General features: G+C 40.8%; 1 protein-coding gene and 1 long non-coding RNA gene across 20 annotated transcripts in view; one reads left to right on the top strand and one right to left on the bottom strand.

The window, feature by feature from the left end:
• Positions 1-22,266, top strand: part of L3MBTL4 (L3MBTL histone methyl-lysine binding protein 4) — a 497,842-nt gene that overhangs the window by 4,984 nt on the left and 470,592 nt on the right. For 12 of the 19 annotated variants that reach the window (XR_013165276.1, XM_077135929.1, XM_077135928.1 and 9 more), the window contains exon 2: positions 16,112-16,175. The exons of 5 other annotated variants lie outside the window; for them this stretch is intronic. The gene's annotated coding sequence lies outside the window, so the exon portion shown is untranslated. Of the gene's footprint in view, positions 1-1,311; positions 1,651-16,111; positions 16,176-22,266 lie in introns of those variants that run through there. 2 more of the 19 variants (XM_077135926.1, XM_077135921.1) reach the window with 1 other exon arrangement.
• LOC143662308 (uncharacterized) overlaps positions 613-22,266 on the bottom strand; it is a 41,231-nt gene continuing 19,577 nt past the window's right edge. The window contains exon 3 of the long non-coding RNA XR_013165278.1: positions 613-755. This is a non-coding gene — a long non-coding RNA (uncharacterized LOC143662308). The remainder of the gene's footprint in view (positions 756-22,266) is intronic.

Genomic DNA, 22,266 nt, shown 5'->3' with positions numbered 1-22,266 from the left:
CAGTTCCTTTTCTAAGTGGAACGGTTGGCTGGTGAAACAGAGTTAAGAGACTGCCTTAATTCTCACCGTAAGGAGGAGAAAGTTTATTTGTTAAGTTCATTAGAAGAAACGGTGAACTGTGCCCATCTGTTACCTCATTGCAGTACTCTGTGATTTGTGTCTTACACTGCACTTCAAATTCACCTTTATGTTGTTTTTTTAAAATTATCATTCCTGCTGTAATTTATCTACCGTGTAGGTGTAAAGCTTGAGCTTTTAGTGTGTTCAGGAGGTAAGACTTGCAAACCAAACCACTTGGGAATGAAAAATGGCAAGGTACTAAACTGGATTTGAGACTGAAACAGGCTACAGTAAAATCCCAGCAGTGTGTGACAGACAGTGGTCAAAGGGTTTGGCAAGAAGGGGTCTTTGCTGGTGTGATAAGAAAAGCTGGGCTTTGCAGAGGCTTGAAGAATGAATGTTTTATAGATTGGCTGAGAGAGGGAAGAAAAGTTTGGGGGTGTAGGAGGAAGAAGGGGGTATCATGCCCCAAGATGAGTGATTGGGGTTTCTTTGGGCAGTAGAGGACATTATTATCAGTGCCCAGAATGGGCAGTGTGGTCATACCTGCTCTCCTCTGTCCCTCCCAGGTAGGAAACTTCTCTTCCTTCTTCACTACCCAGTATAATTCCTTCTCACTGGGCATCCCCGATTCTCAGTCTCTGTTCTCACAAGTTTCTTCCTTTGACCTCCACCTTTTGTGATTCATCTATCAGCTTACATAAAAAACAAACAAAAAACGAAATAAGAACAGTTTTATAATATCTATTTTTGTTCTACAATTTAGTTTTATCTTATATCTATTAAGGGCAGGAACAAGTCCTTAGTTCTCTTTATTCAGAATGCCCTTCTCTATAGTCCTAGCTTTTCAGCTTACAGTGGAATACCCCTGCAGTGCCTGGGTGGAACCTGACGTGTGCTAAGTGCGTATGCAGCAGAAATCCATGAGCGGAGCCCAGTATGGGCGAGAAAGGGCTCAGTCGGGACCAGCTGGCTTATGGAAGAGGCATGGAAGAGGCCGTGCAGGCAGAGAGACCTGGGGTTCTCAGTGAGAAAGAAAGATCCTGGAGACACTGTGGGGAAGGCTGTGTAGGAGGGTCCTGGCCTCTCGTCCTAACCAAGGAAGCAGAAAGATGGCCAGCTCCAGCCCCAGCCCCAGCCTCCTGAATGCCTGCTCCCCAGACCCCCAGCCCGTTAGTCGAGGCTTCCTTTCTCTAGAGTTGAAAGAGAAATTGAAAATCACCGCTAGAGAAGTGTTCATTCTTTTAGTCGATTCTTTTAATTAAGAAAGGATGCTGCTGCTGTTCACATGGGGAGGTTGGCAGGGGAGCCTGGGTTGGGGGGCTTGGGTGGGGCGGAGCAGGTGGGGTTCAGCTTTTAAAACAGCAAACTGAAAAGGGCCGTAAAATGGGGAGTCTGGAAGGAGGAACTCTGATGTAGGACTTTGATGTAGGTGAATAACCGCATGCTAAAAGAAAAGCGCAGGTCCAGAGGTGTGCGCCATGTCCAGTGGTGGGACATGCCCATGGGAAGTTGGGTATCACAGCCATCGGGAACCACAGAGGATGAAGCACCAACCGAAAAGATGTCGCTGGACTTGTCTGGAAAGAGGTGTGAGCCCTTGGTCCTGTTCTCCTTTCTGTTCTAGTTATAGAGATGTGTACAAAGCACTTTCAGCTGGGAGCACTGGTAAAAATACTTTGAGTATAGTTTATGATAGGGATATACTGCCAAATGAAGAAAACCATATAGGTGTACGAAAGCCAGTGAACTGTTCACATACTTCAAAAGGGAGCTTACAACAAGGAATAGAAATGCCGATATTATATTTAAGCAAAATAAAGCAAAACAGTAAAGTAAAACTACCTGGGAGACAGGACGACCCAGTATAATTCCTTCTCACTGCGCATCCCCGATTCTCAGTCTCTGTTCTCACAAAGTCTTCCTTTGACCTCCACCTTTTGTGAGTCATCTATCAGCTTACATAAAAAACAAACAAAAAACGAAATAAAAACAGTTTTATAATATCTATTTTTGTTCTACAATTTAGTTTTATCTTATATCTATTAAGGGCAGGAACAAGTCCTTAGTTCTCTTTATTCAGAATGCCCTTCTCTATAGTCCTAGCTTTTCAGCTTACAGTGGAATACCCCTGCAGTGCAGACAGGACTACCTTCCATTCACACACCTAAGGAAATCATCTTCTGCTTAAATATTGCATTGCCTTTATTTTAGAATAGTGCCTTAGAGGAATGTATCCCTATTTAATTTTGCAAATTCAAATGATTTTCTCTAACAGCAGTGGGAAATGAAACCTTTGCCTTGAGCCCACCCCTCACTGGTCACTGCTCTGCTCAGCTGGTCTGTGTATGCCTTTTGGGGACAAGTCACTTCAGTAGGGCCTTGCTCATTGTTACCTGCTGAGTCTTGCTTCATTTTTGTTGATTTGAGCTCACTTGTTAGGAATTCTCTTAATGAGACTAGACATTTTGAGGAATGTTGACGCATCCCTCACGAAGATGGATCCAAAATGATAAAAGTATGGTCACCATCACAATTAATAATTGATTAAAAATTTGTTTGGAAAAGTATCTGATGGTGGACGTGGAGATAGAGCAGCAGGACCTGCATTTCTTTGTCACCAAATCTAGCAAGGGAGAGAATCTGCTTAACTAGAGGGCAGACAGGCGGTAAGGCACTTTTACACATGGTGTTATGGCGTATAAGCTATTTCTGATAGGTTTTAAGATTATTTTAATAACATAGTATTAGATTTAGTCATTATTGCACTATTCCCTGTTTTTTTTTTTTTTTTTTTTTTTTTTTTTATCTGAATGGGGATAAGATGTTTTGCTGGGCATCTACTCCCTATCAGTTGTGTGCTGTGTGCTTGGGGGTGAGTAATACAGGCACGATTGCTCTTTCATGGACTGCATGGCCTAATGAGGGGACAGTGAGAGTAGGGAAATCCCACCAGTGCTGTGCAGGCAGTAGGGAGTGGTGGTGACTGTGGCAGACCACAATATTTTATGGTCTAAAGTGGGTGGCTGTTATTTAAAAAAAATTCTCAAGCTGGAAATCTGAACTATATTTTTTAATGTGCAGTGTCCCTATTTAGAAATGCTAGCTCAAATTTTTTTTTTTTTTTTTTTTTTTTTTAGGATACTGCTAGGGTAAATAAAACATGTCAGCCGGCCAGATACAGTTTGTGGGCTGCCATTCTCCAGCCTCTCACTTGTGTGTGTGGGGGGGCCCAGCCAGCTCTGTAATTAGTTGACTGTACTTTCTTTGAATCACATTGTTTTTCTTGTTTAGTACTAATGCCTCTCTCACTCATTGTGATGTAGACTATCAGCACACATACTTGCTTCTTATCTCACTGATCCTGTCTGTCTATATAGGACTTTATTCCATCTAGGAGTGGGAGGGGAAAGCTGGACCAAACCCTGCGACCCTAGTGAGTCCTCTCTGTAAGGCACATATGTCACTAGGGTGGGAGAATGAACAAAATTTGACTATAGCTTAGACTTTTTAAAGCTTTCCTTCATGGTTCTGTTTGTTTTTTTTCACATATTTCCATTGTTAAAATATTTTTTCCACCAATTTTATAACGGTTTGTCCAACCTCTGGCCCCTCTATGTTTTAGATAAGGGGATGGGAAGGGTGCTGTCTCCTCTCGCTCGCCTGTGGGCACCTGCCTCCTTTCTTGTTGTGGGGAGTCATCACCCTGCCCTTCCATCTCTTTGCCATTCTTTAGATGTCAGTGTAAATATCACTTCCTCCAAGAAGCCTTCCAGATGCCCTAAAACTGGGTTATGCCCCCTTCCCCTTGTGTTGTCACATCTTGTGTACTGTGGTATTGGGTTTCAGATCTTTCCTTTTCCGTTTTCCCTTGGAAACGTTTGGGGTTAAGTAAGGGCTTGTTCAACACCTATTTCCAAAGCCTAGTAATTGTCTGACATGTGTTAGACACTCAGTAAATAAAGATTGAGTGGATTTTAGTCAATTAGCGACAGGCTTATGCAGTAAAGAAGGTCCACACAATTCCTAGCATTTTGAGATTCTGTAAGTAACCAGTCAAGACTCTGGTTTTGATTGAAAATGTCAGCACTGACCTTTCAGCAGGTCATTTTATTATTATTATGGTCACATAGCAAGGAAAATAGAAAGTCTCTCTTCTGTTTACTTTGTGGCAAAAGAACATCCTTTAATTCACTATCATTATACCCTTTTGTCCTCGTCTTGAATATCATAAAGGTGAATGATTAGAGATGCCAGCATAGCACTTCCAAATCTATTTTATGCACCCAATATCTGAAAATGTTTGGAGCAAAGTTGTCCCTCCTCACCTCCCTTCTCTTCCCAAACTCAGTTTGCTGAGATTTTATTCCCAGAGGATACGTGAATATTTTCTGGACAGCTTAACACAGACCATTGAGCTTAAAATGGGAAACCGTTAAAGGTTAACAGAGCAAGTATTTGAAGTGATGTGGACCAGTGTAAGGAGATTATCTTTTTTTTTTAAATGAGGGTGTTAAAAATCCCACACTTGCAGGTGGTTTCCACGTTGGGAAGATTCTGTTTCAGAGCAGGAGGGTTTTTCCTTGTCTTGGGAGCCAGATTGCTGGGGCCTGAGTCTCTTGTGAGTTGCCATCCATCCCGAGGACGGGTGACCCCTCTGCAGCCCTGCCCGCATCCTTGTGTGCTGTGTGCTGTGTGGTGATGCTTGTCTGTTTTTATTGTAGTTATTCCTCAGGAATCTGTAGGTCCACTCTCCTTCTAGTGTGAGGACAAGGAGAACATCATTGTCAGTCTCTCCAGAACTGGCTTGCATCTGTGTCCAGAGCAAACACTGCCCATTGCTGCAGAGTAAATGGTGAGAAAAAGGCAAGGCAGCCACGAATGGTATGGCTATATACATTAATCACTGATGTGATTGGTAAAGTGTAAGGCTGGTAGGCAATGTCTTAAGTTGGATTTGTGTCCAAATAAGTTGGCTTTGGAGTTTCTAGAACTTTCAGCTCATGGTACCCGGAACTTTTATCATAGGCTGGCTGTAGTTTATGAAGAAGCGTCTGCTGTTCCATATTTAACAACTTTGCAAGGTATTTTTGTTACATATTTAGACTTAGTATTTTTTTTGAAATTTAAAGAAATTTAGAAATATGAATTCAGTGTTTCTTAACATTTGCTCTATTGACATTTTGGGCCAGATAATTTTTTCTTGTGGGGACTGTCCTGCACATTGTAGGATGTTTAGTGCATCTCTGGCCTCTACTTGCCCGACGCCTGTAGCATTCCACCCCTACCCTTCAGTTGTGACAACCAAAAATGTCTCCAGTCATTGCTAAAGGTCCTGGGATGGGGTAGGAGAGGCAAAATTTCTCCTGGTCAAGAACCACTGATCTGATTCAACCTATCATTTTGCAGATGACAAAACAGAAGCAATATGTCCAAGGTTAAAAGTCATTAGGTCAGCATATGAATTAAGAAACAAATTTTCTAGCTTGGGAGAGCTTCTTATCAGTTCAAAACTCATTTTCTCTTGTAAAAACAGTAGTTCTTATAGTAATGAGTGGTCTTTGTTTGCTCTGTGTGGCCATGAGTAGCCAAATAGAACTGCCATTGGCTGGTACTCAAACTGTGGCAGAGGCATAAATTATTAATAAGATGTTGAAAGCTATGGCATGATATAAAGTAATTGAAATTTTACCACCTTGGTAAGAAAAGTAAGCCATATAGGCAAAATTATTTGGTTCTCAGCTTTATATTTTTATTGTTTTATGCTCTTTACTCCCTCATGCTTTATATACATTTCTTCTACTAGTAGGGAAAAACAAATCTAGTCACATATACTTCTATGTACTTACTGCAGAAGTGATAATTTGAAGGTGCAGTAAAGGAACTGATTTGTCCTCATTCATACGTATCAATAATGCAGAGTTGAAACTATGACTAAGCTTTCCTAAGGCTTGTTCAAGGTTTTTTCTGTTACATCATATTGACCTTTGTTTTTATAACCAAGTTGGACAGTAAAGTTGTGTTCAATAACTTGGCAAATATTATTCTAGAATGATAATTCCTTGGGTGTTTGCATAATTAGGAATTATGAAACTAGAGATATAAATATTTGTTAGGCAGGAGTTCATTCATTTCTGAAATGCTTATTCAGTGCTTGTGTTGCCCAAGGATTGTGCCAGGCCATGGGTGTAAGGGAGACGACAGTGAACCAGATAGACTTTCGGACACTGGTCCTGCCCTCAGGAAGCTCACCACTGGAGATACAAAGTCTCATTTAAGCCTTCTTTATCTAGTGCTGCAAAAGATTCATTTACTTATTCCTTTATTTATTCATTCAACAGTATTTTTGGTGGTCTAGAAAACGACCTTGCTAAGGAGGTGATGGAAGTGTACTATTTAGTAGGCCCTTAGAAAGCTCAAGAGAGGCAGGATAAGTGTCATCGTCTGTGCTGACCAGGCAGAGAATGTGCTTTCTGAGTTAGGGAGGATATCTTTTTCAAGTCCGTAGGTGACAAGCATCTTTGCCTGTTCCACAGATGGTATGTTAGAAGCGGACTCTCCAAGATTGCGGGGCAGGTCAGCGGCAGGGCTCCAAGTTACCTTCTTGCCAGCTCTGGTCTTTGCAGCTAGAGCCTAAGGCTCCCTCTAGAGACCATGTATTACAGACAGAGGGGAAATTCCAGTTTTTAATCAGCCCCTTCTAGGGATGAGCGATGTCTCTAGGGGTTGTATTATCTCGACGTTGCTTATGTGATCGCCGTTGGCATACGGCGCAGAGGAAGAAAGGTGCCTTTCACTTTTGGACAGTTGAAAAACCTCTGTCCTCATCTTTGAATGGTCTTATTGAGTGGTACATATAGCTAAGTTCTCTCAACTTTTCCCAGCCTAAGTAACTAAAAATGTTAGTCAAAACCCAAAATACAAAGAATTTGCTTATAAACTATTTTATTATTTTAAACTTTTTAATTTGAAATACTTTCAAATTTGCAGGACAGTTACAAAATAATACAAACTCCATACCGAGAACTGCAACATACTGTTACTACTCCAGATACCCAGATCCACCAATTTTAACTTTTTGCCACATTTTCTGTATTATTCTACCTAGCCATCTATCAGTCAATCTGTCTGTCTATCTATCTATCTGTCTATCTGTATATCGATCAATCTATCGGTTTTCTGAGCACTTGAGTACATGTCGTATATATCATGTTTTTTCACACTTAATACTGACATGTGTATTTCTTAAGAACAAGAATATTCACTTATTTGACCACCTTAAGTGCAGTTTTCAAGTTCAAGAAATTTAACATTGAAAACTTACAGTTTTTTTATATGTCCCAATAATATGCCTTTGAGCTTTTTCTTCTCCCTTATTAGATCCTGTCCAGGATCATTTATTGCATTTAAGCATCAATGTCTCTTCAGGTGTTCTTATTTTTTTAATTGTGGGAACATATATACAACATAAACTTTCCTGTCTTATCCACTCCCAAGCATACCATTCAGTGAGATTAGTCATATTCACAATATTGTGCTGTCCTGTCCTCACCACCTTCCATTACTAACGTTTCCCATCTCCACAAACAGAAAGCTACGCTCAATGTGCATTAACTACCCATTCCCCCTGCCCTGACCCTTGGAAACCTGTATTCTAATTTCAGTCTCTATGAGCTTGCATAGTCTCTGATGTTTTCTCTGATAAGTCATGGAGCTTAAATTTAATATCCTAAATCTACGACAATCTTAATTGCTTTGGCATCAACTTAACTTCAGTCGTATACACACACCACATTCCTATACCCTGTGTCCCCCGACCTTTATGTAGCCCTCATCACAGGTAGCATCTTTATACTTTGGCATTCGACAGTTAGATTATAATTGCCATAGGGTGGGTCTGTTTAAGTTTATCCCTGTTTGAAGTTAATCATTGAGTGCTGTGGATGTCTGTTCATGATTTTTGTTAAATTTGGGAAGTTTTCAGCCACTGTTTCTTAGAATATCCTCTCACTTCCCCTTTCTCTCTCATTTTCTCCTGTGTATATTGGTACATTTGATGGTATCTTACAGGTTTCTTAAGCTCAGTTCACTTTTCTTCATTTTTTTCCCCTGCTCTTCAGACTGCATGATTTTAATGGTCCTGTCTTAAAGTTCACTGATTCTTCTGTCAGCTCCAAACTACTGTTGAAATCCTCTAAGAAATTTAAAATTTCTGTTACTATAGTCTTCAGTTCTGCTTGGTTCCTTTTCATAGTTTCCGTTTTTCTATTGATACTCTCTATCTTTATCTTTAATTTTCCTCATTTCCTTTAGTTCTTTTGTCCATGTTTTCTCCTAACTTTTTGAGCATGTGTAGGACCATTAAAAAAAATGTCTTTGCAAACTCACTGCCCTCCCCCTCTCTACATGGGACATGACTCCCACGGGTGTGGACTTCCCTGGCAACGTGGGACAGAGATCCTAGAATGAGCTGGGACTCAGTATGAAGGGATTGAGAAAATCTTCTCGACCAAAAGGGAAAGAACGAAATGAGACAAAATAGAGCATCAATGGCTGAGAGATTCCAAACAGAGCTGAGAGGTTATCTCGGTTATTCTCATGCATTAAGTAGATATCACCTTGTTATTTAAGATGTAGTGGAGAGGCTGGAGGGAACTGCCTGAAAATGTAGAGCTGTGTTCCAGTAGCCATGTTTCTTGAAGATGATTGTATAAGGATATAGCTTTCGCAATGTAACTGTGTGATTGTGAAAACCTTGTGACTGATGCTTCTTTTATCTACCTTATGGATAGATGAGTAAAACATATGGATTAAAAATAAATAAATAGGCAGAACAAATGTTAAAATAATTTTAGTCGATTGAAATGCTGGTGATCAGTGAAAGGGAGGGATAAGGGGTATGGTAGGTATGATTTTTTTTCTGTTTTCTTTTTATTTCTTTTTCTGAATTGATGCAAATGTTCTAAGAAATGATCATGATGATGAATATACAACTATGTGATGAAAGCAAAATGTTCATATTGTATGTTGATTGGTTTTATTAATAAAAATTTTAAAAAGGAAAAAAAGGGGCATAAGGAGACTTTTGGAGTGATAAAAAAAAAAAGTCTTTGTCTGGTATATCCCAGGTCTGATCCTCCTCATTGCTGGTTTCTGATGTTTTAATCTTCTCCCTTGCCTGGGCCCTCACTTCCTGTTTTTTTGAATGTTTTTCAATCTTTTTTGAAACCTGAACATTTTGATATTTAAATGTGTTATTTCTGGAATTTAGACTCTAACACATCTGTTCCTTAAGGTTGTACCCAGCTAGTGCTATGACAGAGCTTATCTTGAATGTCAGGAGCTAATCAAAATAAAAGAAAGAAAACACCTTACCCAATCTTTGCTGACTGACCTTTGTAGTACTTTCCTTTAGGGCTTATCTATATGATAAGTTTAGCTTGAGGCAAAAGCATAGGACCTTCATAATGCTTTCTGTGTATGTGTCTTGTCTTGGGCATGTGTGTGTTGCCCTAGGAATTCCCCCCCCCCCCCCCCCCCCCCACCGTATCAAATGCCCCTTCTTCCCTAGGAAACAGTTTCCTGGTAGTTCTGGGCACTGCACTGTGTGTCCTCTAGCCATCAATCCATTGTCCTAGGAAGCCAGTGGACTGCTCTCTCACAGTGTTTCTTAGGGGAGCTCTGTAGCTTCCTTCTACTCACAGGGCAGGTTGTGGAGTGGTCAGCCTGCTAGGAGTATTCTGGTTCTATCCCTGGTGGATTGGGTCAAACATATACCTTCCAAGGTATGTGCAGGAGGGTTACTCTGTCTACTACAAAACTGGGACCAAGGAACCGCACTGGGAGTGCAGGCAGCTCCTTGGTGAGCCAGTGAAGGGATGGGGAAGCAGCCAGCCAGGGCACCATGAGAGCCTACCACTTTTAAATTGCTTTTTTCTTGATTTGGCATGTGCTCTATTACTGCACTGCTTTAGCTTTTTGTTGTTATTGTTGCTTTTTTTAGAGCACTGATAAAGATGTTCCTGCCATTTCTTGCTGGTTGTTTATAGTTTCTGTGTGGAAGTGGAGCCCTGAGTGTTTCACTTCGCTGTTTTAATTGGGCTTATAAATTATTTTGAGAGATGATTTAACTCACCTTCTTTAAATTTTTGTGGTTTTTATCCAGTTGCTTTCAAAGTCTCCAAAATGATGGTCCCCATACTTAAAATAAATGTACAGTTCTCTTATATTCCTATTTAGGATCAAACTTTCCTATAGGCAATCGGCGTCTTTTTTTTTCTGGGACTAAGAGTGGGAAAACACTATTAAAGAGTGGACAGGGAATTGAGTTTTCATCTTTCTTCTGTTCCTAGAGCTTGAACTTTTCTCCTTGTCCTGCTGGGCATCCATAAATTAAAGCTTAAGTGAATGGCTCGGGTACACCTCACACCGGTGCTTCCTTTTCACTGGTTTGTTGGACCTAATGTAGAAAGACCCAAGGTAGAAGAGTGCCTGTGAATGTTTATGGTCAGAGTTTCCAGCTCTCTTTGACAGTGTGTATTTGTGACAGCCACCACCACCACCACTTAAGATCTTGAACTGAAATTAATAGTAATTGTTTTCGCGTGCTAAATAACTGCTGAAATGTAAAATAAGAGAAATCGACCAGCTTTTATAAAGGAAATTTATTAGGTTACAAGTTTATAGTTCTAAGGCCTTAAAAATATCCAAACCAAGGAATCCAGAGAAAGGTGCCTTGACTCAGAAGCGAGGATAATGTCTGTCATAAGGGAAGGCACGTGGCTGGTGTCTGCTGGTCCTCATTCCAGCTCTTCATTCCAATGGTTTCTTCTCTAAGCATTTATGGCCCTTGACTTAGCTTCTCCAGGGCAAAACTCAGGTTCTGGCTTGCTTAGCATCTCATGGGAAGGCACATTGTGACATCTGATGAACTCTGCATCTTCAAATATCTGTGTCTAGGCCTCTGCTCTCTCTGTTGACCCTCTAAGCATGTCCAAGTGCCTGCATCTATATTGGCTCTAAATTATTTACCTCTTCATGAGCTCTTTTAACTAAGACAGACCCACCTGGAATGGGTGGAGTCACATTTCCATCTATTCAAAAGGTCACACCCACAATTGGGTGGGTCACATCTCCATGGAAACAATCTAATCAAGACATCTCACTCTACAGGATGAGACATGGATTAAAGGAACATGGCTGCCCCTGCAAGATTGAATCAGGATTAGAGGACCATGGCTTTTCTGGGGTACATAATAATTTCAAATCAGCACAAAAATATAGCAGTTAACAAAGTCAATGTAATGTCCATATGTAATAAACTGGAGAAATAAAAGGAAGGTAATGGAAGGTAAATTCATAAAACAATGATAATATGCTTCAAAATGTTTGGGCACAGTTATTCCAGAAAATAAAATGAAGCAGCTGGATGCTCGTACCTGTCTGCAGATTCACTGTGAAAGTGAACACCAAACATGCTGATCAGGAGGAAGGGGATGGTTTTCCATAGCACTGTGCTCAATGATGCCATCTTCTGAGATGATGAATCATTCAAGTTCTGAAGGAAGCAGTGTAAAACCTTTCCTCAGTTTACACAGAGCTCCAGGAAGTATTAAAACCATGCAAAAGTAACGCTTTGGTTTTATGTTAAAATCATGGAGTGTCTTTTTAAAATTAGCTAAATAAAAGACATGGAGGGTTTTTGAAAAATTAGCTACATAAAATTTACCCAGTTAATTCTGTTAGCTACATTATCTAAAAGAATTAGGATTTAATTTCTCAAATGTGTGTATGGTAAAACAACAGTTTGCTAGTTTTTGGAAAGGTGACAACTGCTGAGCTTTTTTATTGCTAAATGACATCCAGTCAATTGGGATAAAAATGAATTGGAAATAAATGGCTGTGGCTGACAATTAATATGCATTAAGACACCATCTCAACAACAAAGCCACTTATGCTGTTAGGTGGCACTGTTTCCATTTTCTTTTCAAAGGTTTGGCTTTGTATAATTAAAATATAAAGAGGCTTGATGTGGCCTTATTTGGATTTAGCAGATTAATGACAAACAGGAAATGTAAATTAGAAGCCAGTTTGAGGTACAGAGCCAGCCCCCATGAGTTACTGAAGCTTGCTTTCCAGCCCTCGAGCAGGAAGCACTGGGTATTTTAGGGTCGCTGCACAAACGTCTGGTGCTCGCCAGGCTGCCGGGGCAGGGTGCCAGGGCCTCAGCTCCAGGCTCTGCAGGCCAGGCAGGAGAGGTGGGGTCTCGGGAGCCCTGCTCCTGTTGGAATGGACTTTGCGAGGGATTTGTGCCCTGCAGGAGTCCTTGCTGCCAAGCTGTGTGCTCATTTTATTTATTTTAAAAGTTTCCACATTAGAAGTAAAAAAAAAAAAAGTCTTTTTTTAAGACGTGTGTGTAATTTCCTGGGCACGAACAGAAGACACTTGCGGCTGCCGGGGTTCCTGCTGGCCAGCTGAGCCTGTGTCCTCAGCATTCAGGGAGTAGGAGGGTCGGGCACACAAAGAGGAGGGCAGTGGCAGGGGGACGCCTGTCTTTTATTTGCCTGTTTGACGCAGACAGAGGCTGCCACTGGCTTCTAGTTCTGGCCACGAGCACTCTGACCCTAGAGCCATCCATGAAGCAGTGCGTTGTTCTTTGCCCACCTGTGCTGCACTTTTCTTTGGCTCACAGTTCTGCTTTCTTTCTCTTACCTTTCTCAGACCATTTACTTACAGCCCCATCTCCCCCTTTTCTGTCCTCGGAACCTATAACACAGTGTGAAGCAGAGGTTCCCAGATTTTGGTATAAATTTCAATGAAATATCTAAAGTGAGCTTAGAGAGAGTTACCAGCTTCTTACTTTCCCTGAATTACACCAAAACGAACATGCAAGCAAGCTTCCTTTTATGAAGATCTCCTTAACACCAAAAAAAACTGTAGGAAGGCGGGCATCTTAGAATAATGGATTTTTCTTTCCAAAAAAGGACAGGGGGCAATCTGTAGAAAACTGGTGCAGGGAAGGAAAGGATTTATTTTGGAACTTTCCGGATATAAAACTTTTTAATGTACATTTTCATGATATCATCCTGTGAACAATTGTTTTCGTGATATGGAGTTTTCAATTTGGGGCTCTTTGAACAGTGATATTCGGAATAAACATTAAATGTCCAGTTGTGGTATTTTAATTTTTTAAATAGAGCTGTTGAGAACAACCCAGGACACTTTGGGTATTGACAGAAAGGAGAAGCAGTCAGTGTTAGTGTGCCCAGCTTGTTGTACTTGCTGCAGAGTTGGCTGCTTGCAGGCCTTCTAGGTTTTGGTCTTTCCTTGGTTCTGTGATCAGTCCTTCCCCTTGCTGCACTGCTGTCCCAGTCTTTCCGTTCTTTCTCTGGTTTCTAGGTCCATCTGAGAGCTTCATCTAAGTCTATTTGGTTTCTCTGCTCAGGCTTGATCAGCATTTTTCGTTGAGTGTTTCACGATTCCTGAACAACCATTTTTTCCATTTAAAACATTAACGTCTTTGAGTGAGCACATGTTCAAAAGTGACTTGGTGGCGTTGACTCTTCGCTCAGCCTTTTCCTAGCACAGTGCAATGTGCTTCAGTTTCCTCAGCTATAAAGTGGGGACGACAGTAGGGGGCTATGAAGATTCAATGCCTTTCCAGACATAGAGCATTTAGGACTCTGCATAGGTAGCTATTGTTAAGTAACTGTCAGAAACTGAGTGTCAGTTATTGTAAGCACTTCTGTGTACTGGAACGTCGGCCCAAATGGGTCGTACATTTGGTTACACACTGCAGAACTTGCAAGTTTCTTCTCCAAAAGAATAAGTTAATGATGTGGAGAAGTGCCACCGTGGTATGCCACGCCACCATAGGTTGCTTCCGTACTAGCAGGCTGTGGCAGGTTCATGAAGTCCACACCTGCTGAGCCTTGGTTGTAGAGAGAACAATTTGGCTTCTTCTGGGCAGTGTGAGAGGGACCTAGCAGAAGCACACCAGGGGCTGGTGGGCTGCATCTGAGGTGCTACCTTGGGGTACCTGCACCGCTTGGTAGCTGGAGAACTGAGTCATTGATCTCAACTGGTGTTAGGGTTTGACTGGAGGGTGTGGCAGGCCAAACTGGTCCCCCACAGTGGGTCTTCGGAGGCTTTGTGTTACCCACTTAGGTGCAGGGTAAGTGTTTACAGAACGTTTGAATGATTTTGAAAGGATTGTTTCATCTTAAAAAGGAAAGAGGGTCTGTTTGAATCTTTTGGGAGCTTTCTCATGCCTAAATGCTTAACTACCAAAATTTCAGCTTTTGAATGTGAGCTATCTTCATTTATTACAATAAGGTCAAAAGTATATTCTTGCTTTTCAATTCATATGGATTAGATTGTGTTTTAACCTCAGAGAGAAAAATCATTGATTAATATGCCTTGTTAATATGTCAGCTTTAGTATGAGAAGTACTTAAGTTCAAGGCATGGTCTTGCTCATTACTTATGAGTAAGACCCTGGGAAAGAAATAATTTTACATGTACTGTCTTTTCTGCTTCTTCTTGAAGAAAATACCCCTGAGGGTTAAATTATAAAAATAATCAAAAACAAAACTGAATATAGAATACACATGTGATATGGTAATGTAATTAGCTGTTGTGGAGCAAAAGTGATAGTCCTTTTTTTAACATTGTTTGATTATGATTTCACTCTTCTTGAAGCGAAAGTGACCTCAGCTTTTCAAACACTGCTACTACTAATCACATTTTTGAGAGCCGTGATTAAAATTAACACACCGAACATATTGCAGTGCATATTTTTAGCACTGAGAACAGTAAATTGGAATTTCAAGCACATATGTCATAGGTTTTGTGTCAGACACATCATTTTTCAAATTGTAAACTTTTTAAAATAAGAGAGAAATTTTCCTGACTCTGGGCTGAATTGACCTTTTTGTTTTCTGTATATCGTCACGCTGTGCAAACATTTTCCGTTTTTTTTTTCCTGCTCCTTATATGTCAGTAAGAGTGGGGCCACTGTTTTGGCAGTTGTTGCCGAAAGAAATAAGAAGGCTATTTGGTAAAACATGTGGAAGGCAGAGTCTGCTGGACAGTAGTAAGACAGACGGTCAGCTAACCTCCTGAATCAGATGACAAAAGAAATGAGGCTGCTGGTTCCTGAATAACGATCATTTATCAATTTGGAAGGTGATCCTGCAAGTAGCAGTCTCACAGTAATATTTTATAAAGTAATGGATTAGTCAGGGAAAGAAATCTACATGGATCTCAGGGTATTGGGAATCATTGATTTTGTGAAGAATGAGCTAAATTTTCCTGTGTATTGAAGGGAGTACTCACTTAGGTTCATAAAATTACATTTATGAAATGCTGTAAGCAAATGATCTCTCTAAAGAATCTTGAAAGTAGTGTACCCTCTCTGAGTGAGGGTGAGGTGGGAACACACGCTCTCTCTCTGTCTCTCCCCAGCTGTTTTTTTTTTTGTCGATTTACATGATTTATGGGTTAGGCAAATATAGTGACATTATTTCATATGGAAGCACCGAGTATTTGGTGTATAATACTGGGTTTGTTTATTCCACAAATAATTATTGGGTGCCTGCGTGGGTCACACACTCTTCCAGGCATTTGGGTGTACCAGTATAGAGAAGAGAGAGAAAATAAGAAGGCTACCATCGCTTCAAAGTTTGGGACTTAAGCAAGTGGCGTGAGCAAGCTGCCATCTGAGATGGAGAAGGTCTTGGAGACAAGTGGTTGCTTGTGGGAATAACATGAGTCAACATGTTTTTATTGAACATGGACACCAGGGCTGTATCTCTGAGCTCAGTGGTCTGTTTGGGAGAAGTCAGGATCTCCGAACATGGGGGGTGTCCACCTGTCCTGGGCCTCGTCCCTGCAGTGCCACCTTTCAGAGATCACCTGGCTCTACACAAAACCACAAAAATCCCCCAATGTTTTATTAATCATACGAATAAACCCGTATATACGATTTTGTATAACCATTTTGATTGTGTACATGCCTTTTTAATGCCCTTTTATTTTCTTTTCCATTTTAGCTTGTCTCCTTCCTCTTCCTCAACTTCCTTTTGATCCACATCATTGGCCTCCAGTTCCTGAAAGGTAACCCACTGGTGACTTAATTTGCATCATTCCCTTCTTTCCCTGTCTTTCTTCATGCTCCCTAAATCATACATTTGTGCATTCGTATGAAGGTTTTTTTGGGTAAATGTTTTACAGAACGGAATCATTTTTCATTTTTCTGCTTCTTCCTTTTCTCACCCCACAACCTTCCCAAGTCAATTTATAATAGTCCGTGGTATTCATAATTTATTTTGAAATTCCCATATTGTTAGGCATCAACTTTTTTCTTCCAAAGTCTGTATTTAATTTAAAAAATATCAGCGGATGTATTTTATTTAGCCATTCCCATATTGTTGAGAATTAACTTTTTCTCTTCTCAAATAAGGCTGAAATAAATGCCCTTAATACATTTATTTTATATGCTGGTCCTTTTATTTCTATGAGGAGTGGATTCCTGGAATGATGGGTATATGTATTTTTTTATATTAATAAATCTTTTCACATTGCCTTTAAAAATGATACCGCATTCTCACCAGCAATCTAAAAAAAAGTACCTCCCACCATTTCTAGTCATCATTTTTTAAATTTATTGTCAGCTTGATGAGTATAAAAGGATATCTTAATTATTACTTTCATGTGCATTTCCCTGATAGATAAAGAGAATTTGAGTAACCCTTTATCTAGCTGTTGGCTTTTTGATTTGCTTTTCTATTCCTCTGTAAATCCAGATAATGCATGTAACTCTATCTTGTTTTATCAATTTTCATATACTTTCTGTAATGAAAAGGATGAGAATTATCCTTTTTTATCCTACTACTTCTCTTCTACCAGTTTAATTAATTGTCTGCTTCTTTTTCTATCAACTTTGGACAGTATCTCTTTCCTCCCTACTTTTCAGGATTAAGCTCTTTGCACCCCTGCTTTTTCTTCCACCTCTGCATGCTCACATTCCATCTTCTTCACATATACTGGGCCACTGTGAAGGATGTTGAGAATTATATTTTTAAAAAATTTTTTATTAATTAAAAAAAAATTACAAGAAAGAAATGCCAACATTCTTAACATTTGCTCATTCCGTTCTACATATATAATCAGTAATTCACAATATCATCACATAGTTGCACATTCATCATCATGATCATTTCTTGGAACGTTTGCATCAATTCAGAAAAAGAAATAAGAAGACAACAGAAAAATAAAACAAAAACAAAAAAAAATTATGCATACCATACCCCTTTGAGTATTGAATTTTATTTTGTAATCACAGCCACATCTTCTGAGTTTTGCCCATTATGCTACTGTAAGGGTTGAAAACCAGTAAAAATATGTATAAAACATAGAATGTTAAAGCAGAAGTGCCCAGAGATACAGTTTAAACCAGAACTTCTTAAATTCTTCAATCAAAATGTGCCAAGGCTGGTCAGCAAACCCATTTCTGCTCCCATTCATTCAGATGTTTATGTACATAATCAGGCAGTGTTTTCTCTTCCACTCCATAACATGTCAGTTTTTTGTTTTAATAAATATAATTAATAAATAGAGTTTGTACCCTAAGCCTGTTAATATTATTAGCTTTCTGGGAAGGTTTATAAATTCATATTATGGCTTGGGTACTCCTATGACTTTCCTTGTTTGAGAAGCACAAATCTCACTGTTTATGTCGTTTGATATTAGGGAATGGTAGCCCAGAGACATGATTCATGATTTGCCGTACTCTCTTTAGGTGAGAACGTCTTGTTTCACTGTCTCATTGTCGCTTCCAAGACTTTGTTTTGGTAGATGATCTATGATTAGGCTTAACTTGCATTTTCAACCTTATTTTCCCTTGAGTATGCTCAGGCCCAAAACCTTGGAATTGTCCTTGACTCTTCTCTTTCCATGTACTCCAGTCTGTACCAGATCCTGTCAGCTCTACCTCTGAAATTGACCCGGAATCTGGCCCCTTCTCCTGACCTCTGTTGCTATTGCCTCAACCTATGTCGCCACCACCTTTCCTCTGGACCACTGCTACAGCCTTTTAATTAGCTCCCCTGTTTCTACCCTTGGTCCACTAGGATCTCTTCTCTGCTCAGACTCTTCAAGCTTATTCATGTTTCACCCATAGTAAAACAAAAGTCCTTTTCATGACCTACAGGGTCTTTCATGAGCTGACCCTCTCCTATCTCCCTGACTTCATCTCCTTCCATCCTCCCTTACCCACTGCTACATTACACTGGCTTCCTTGTTATTCCTTGAATAGGCTGACAAGCAACTCCCTCAAGACTTTTGTACGTCCCTTTGCTAGGAATACTCTGCACACAGATATATCAGTTTTCACTCCCTTGTTCCTTCAAATCTGTGCGAAAATTCTGCCTCATCAGAGAGGCCTCCTGACCTTCTTAGCACTTAACACTGCCTGATAGATATATGTTTATTTGTTCATGGTCTCTCTCCATGATTGGAGTGTAAGCTCCATGAAGACAGGACTTTGTTTTTTCACTGCTGAATCCTCCGTGCATAGGACAGTGTCTAGTACATGTATGTGCCCAATAAATATTTGTGGAATGAATGAACCTTGCTATATTGCTCCCAGCCCTTGATATTTGACTCTAGTCACACAGAAGTGTTTGTAGTCAGCATTACTGCCCCACACATTTATCTCATGCCACCCATGCCAAGACTGGAGGTGCATGGCATGACTACAGGAAACATGACTGTTTCTTGCTGTGCCTTCGCTCGCTCACAAGCGTTCACATTTTCTCAAATGTCTTTTTGCCTTTCTCTACTTGTTGAAATCTTTTCCGTTTTTCAAGCTTAATTCAAATACAATTTCTTCACTGAAACCTTGGATTCCCCAAGCTGTGGTTAAGTGCTTTCTCTTCCTCCATGTGTGCTCTTTGTAGTTCATGTATTGCATTCTGCTTTGTATTATAGCTATTTATATATCTGATTTATGGCTCCTACTGGACTGAAAACACCCTCAGGAAATGCTTGTCCTGGTGTCCTGGCATGCCAGGTCCTGATGGTTGAGGTCACTTGCACTTGGCACTTAAACCTTTACCTCCTGGAGCATTGGTTCCAGTTTAGAGACAGGTTCAAATTCTAACTGACTTCAGGAAGATGGGAGAATTGGGTGATTTCTTAAAGATAATGTTAGTAATTAAAAGACTAACAGAAAGACCACATGGGAATTGAATTCATCTAGTCTTTTGGAGAAAGATTTAAGAATAAGGAAGGACGTTCCAAAAGGCATGCTAGATGGCCTCTTGCCTTTCTACACCATAAAGAATGAATTTTTATCATAATAAAGACTTAAAGCTTAACATGTGAAAGGATGTTCATAGTTTTAAAGTTGTGAAGTATTTTCTGGGAAATTTGGAAGCGTGCTTAAACATCTGCTTTTTGAAATGAAAGTGGCAGTTTGAGGGGTGAATTCTATGACCTTTTTTTTTTCACATTTGCACACCGATGTTTATAGCATTATTCGCGATTGCCAATTGTGGGAAACAGTCCAAATGTCCATCAGCTAGTGAGTGGATAACCAAACAGTGCTATATATGTTGGAATGTATGATGGTACATATGATGGAATATTATGCAGCTGTAAGAATGGCTGAAGTCATGAATCATGCAAGAAATTGGATGAACCTTGAGGACATTATGTTGAATGAAATTAGCTGGACACAAAAGGACAAATGCTGTATGGTTAGAACCTTCTTGAACATGGTGCTTCTTCTACATGCAGTCTAGTGAGCTCTATTTCCCTTTTAGGGATTGTTGTGAATTTTTACCTCTTCTTGAAGCTTATGTTCCTCTAACTCAACAGGACAAGTGGGATCTTTTGCCTTGAGCTTATCAGTGTGCCTCCTCCCCACCCCAGGTATCTGTGTATCTCATCTCACTTCCTTCTCTTTCTCCCTGAGCGACTGCCCCTCCTCCCTCCCAGGGCTAAGGGTCTGGATAGCCTACCTTATCCTTCTCACTGTCTCCTGTGATGTCTCCATCCTTTACTCTTTCTGACATGGGATCCCTCCTGTTCCTCTCCACAAATGGCCCAGCCTGCTGAGGGTCACCCTCCCATGCTGGCTGCCTCCCCCGAGGCAGAGACCATCTGACAGGGAGCAAGAAGGTGGGCTTGGAAGTGTATTCGCTGGGTGTCACTAGACTCAGCCTGCATTCATCAGGTGGGAAGTTCACCTTTTAGTGCCAGGAGCTGTCAAAGCATTTGCAGACGTATTTGAAAACCACCACAGTGTTGGAAATAGTGTCTCAGATTCAGTGCAGGAAGAAAGAGTTTTATAACTCTGCTTTTAACTAGGCCACCCATGTACCTGGTACAAAATTCAAAGGGAAAGTAAGTGTCCCTTCTACCCCACACTCTGGCTACCCACTGCTACTCCCAGAAGACAGCCACTATTAACACTGCATACATTTCTCTCAGAGAGATCCCATGAGAGTGCAAGAATATGTATACACGTGTCTATATTTACATAAATATATGTATGCATGTATACATATACACAAACATATACAGTCTTCTTAAATATGTTTATATATTCAAGAAGAGAAATCGTATGAACAAATCCTGGGAACAGAGTTCTGGCTGTCCTAGTAAACAGGCCTGCATGCCAGAACAGCAGTGACTGCCTCTGTCTGAGCAGTGACCACTGTTCCTTTCTGAGGGAGGACAGTAGTTCCCAAATCTGACTGATGATCACAATTACAAGGGGACCTACTTTGAAAAAGTCAGCTCTTTGGCTTCCATCCTTAGAGAGTCTGATCTGGTAGGTTTGGTGTGGGGTCTGGGAGGGAATTTTAATTTAAATATTTTCCGAGGATAAAATGGTCCACCCTCTATGGAGGCAATTTGATATTTTTCTCAAACTTATACCTGATTCTAAAGTCTTATCAAATGTTTTTGTTCTATAGTCATAGCAGCCAGAATGCAAAAGAAACTAACGAAAGGGACACAGTTAGAAAACTTACCAGTAAAGGGTGTGTGTGAGCATGTGTGTGTATATGCATGTGACTCTGTGCATGTGAGGGTGTGCACGTGTGTGTGTACTCATGTGCATATGAAGTGTATGCATGAGTATATGGCATGTGTGTGTGTATGTAGGGTAGCTGGAGAATGGAGTGAGTGGTATCTCTTAATATTGGTTTGATCTTTGAAGCAGGTGGACAAATCACTTCAATAAATGAATGAATGAATACCCAATGAAGTGAATAAACTCCACACACACTGTGGGGCAGTTGCTTAGCGAGGGTTGGACCATTGAGTTCAGGATGTGCAGGCGCTGGGACCATCACCTGCTTTTCCCCTCTCTCCAGTTATTGTTTCTTTATTTGCCTTTGGTTAGTGGAACATCTTCCTGGAGTTTGGAGATAACTGGTTGGTATTTCCAGTCTCCTTGTATAGTTGGCATTTTGGGTCACTTTTTGTATTTTCACAACCATTTCAGTGGGAAGGTGGGAGGGCACAGCAGGCTTCTCCCTTTATTTGTCCGTTCACCTACTCAGTCTATACAGGCCTGTTGAACTGTTAAGGCCAGATGCAACTCCAGGTGTTGGGGCTTTGGTGGCGAAGGGGATGGATAGGCAGGCAGTAAACAGGCAAAACTAACAATGGATTTCAGCTAGTACTTAGTGATGGACCTAAAGCAGACCCATGGAATGGAGATTCAGTCACGGGCTACTTCAGGTTTCTTTTGGGATGGGCAGGGAAGGCTTCCTCTAGGGGGTGGTACTTGAAATAAGTTGCATGATGAGAAGCATGAAGCTGTGAGTGGTTGGAAGGCTGAGGGGGCCCTGGCTGGGCCTGTTGAGGGACACAGGCATCCACTGTGGCTGGAGGGAAGTGAGCGAGGGAGGAACAGAACTGTAGAGCCTGAGGTCAGAGGGTTCGAAAGTGGAGGGCAGAGGGGAGAGAAAGATGCTGGATTTCGCAGGGTCTGGCGGGTGTGTGAGAGATCGTGGAGTTTCAGTGCAGCAGGATGCCACTGGCGACTCCAGCACTCCAGCATGGGCTGTTTTGTTCTTGGCAAGGCCTTCTAGACAGATGTCCTTGGGCTTCTCAAATTCAAATATACGTCTAAGGCTAAACTCATCACCCTAGCCACCAGATTTGCACTCTGTCCACTTCTTGGAAAACA

This window comes from Tamandua tetradactyla, chromosome 18 (genome assembly GCF_023851605.1).
Source record: "Tamandua tetradactyla isolate mTamTet1 chromosome 18, mTamTet1.pri, whole genome shotgun sequence".
Lineage (NCBI taxonomy): Eukaryota > Metazoa > Chordata > Mammalia > Pilosa > Myrmecophagidae > Tamandua > Tamandua tetradactyla.
Note: the sequence above shows the minus strand (reverse complement) of the source record. Positions and strands in the feature narration are given on the sequence as shown.